Below are 1,566 nucleotides of genomic sequence, written 5' to 3'. Positions count from 1 at the left end.
CACACACACACACACACACACACACACACACACACACACACACACATACACGCGCGACAACCGTGTTTTAATCAAACTGCAGCTTCATAATCTGTATTTCGATCGTGTAGCTTAGGGATGGGAGGATGTATGTAATCGTGTATCGGTTTAGATTTGATCGTTTCGAGTAGAGAATATCTTCGCTTGCCGTCGTTCGCATTACTTATTTACATATTTCGATACGATAACTTTGACGCGTATATATATATAAGTTTTTTTTTTTGTTTCTTTTTTTTTTTTTTTTCTTAAGTAGATAGTGCATGTTAGATTCATCGAGCGTTACTTATTACTTTGTATTATCGAGGGTAGATCGGGTAATTATAAATTTTGATAACATTTTAGGGATCTTTATTGTGAGGGGCAGCTCTTTGTATCTATATCGCTAGTTTTTCTACCTAATACGTATACGTATGTAACGATTACTCGTAGAGACTCTTGCTTATGCATACGTAGAGGGTGATCATGATTTACGATAATGAAGCTATTGCGCTGCTATTCTGTAAGATATAATTGCTCGCACGAAATTAGATGTATATTAGTGTTTCTTTATCTTTACTAAAAGATTTAAGTCTAAGACGATTTATAAGCACAATTATGTTGATATTACTAATAGCTTTGTTGCAAACGACGGCAATCAATTCTCCCATCATATCGTTGTATTTTCACTTTTCTTTCCGGTAGATACGACCGCGCGTGCATTCTTCAATTTGAATAAGAGAAAAAGAAAGAAAAGAAGAAAAAGAAATCTATTGAAAAAAAAGTAAAGAAACGGAAAAAAAAGAAAAAAGAAATTGTCCGTCCGCGAATTTGAATACTGTAATTGTAACTGTAATTGATGAATTTTTAAATTATCGATTGAAAGGAAAGAAATAAAAAAAGAATAAATAAATAAAATAAAATAAAAGAGTGCACGTACGATCGAGAATATCTTTAGAAATCTGTCAATAATCCATAATGAAACATTTTTGGCTACGTAAGTCAGCTTTAGAAACATTTAGTAGGACAATAGAGGAAAAGAAATTTCTCCCCTGATAAAAAATACTTAATATAAAAATCACGCGCATTACGATACGCCAGACAGACAATAAAGTTTCAAAATTGATTTCGAGTATTTGCGAGATCTGTTGACACGAGCTACACACATGTACGATGATTATTCGACTGATTTTCATTTTTAATGACTACGATTAATTCTTCGATATACTATGATAACAAACGCCGAGCTAAACGAACATCCTCCGCTATATCTGTGTGTATAATTGTAATTCGTTCTTTTAAACAATTATGTTTACGCGGGATTTAATTTTTTTTTTTCTTCCAACAATTGCTAGAGGTATTTAAAAGAAATACGGGCGGATATTTAACAATCTGATTTCGGGTCAATTAATATTATATACAGGGCACAATTTTTATCGAATTTCGATCGACGACTTGTAGTCTGTTTTTTAAAGCTATGTTACCATCTATTGATGTATGTTTCACATTAAAGAGCAATTCTTATTATCTTATTAATTTCGATTGTGTCAT

This window comes from Apis dorsata, unplaced genomic scaffold (genome assembly GCF_000469605.1).
Source record: "Apis dorsata unplaced genomic scaffold, Apis dorsata 1.3 scaffold_127, whole genome shotgun sequence".
Lineage (NCBI taxonomy): Eukaryota > Metazoa > Arthropoda > Insecta > Hymenoptera > Apidae > Apis > Apis dorsata.
Note: the sequence above shows the minus strand (reverse complement) of the source record.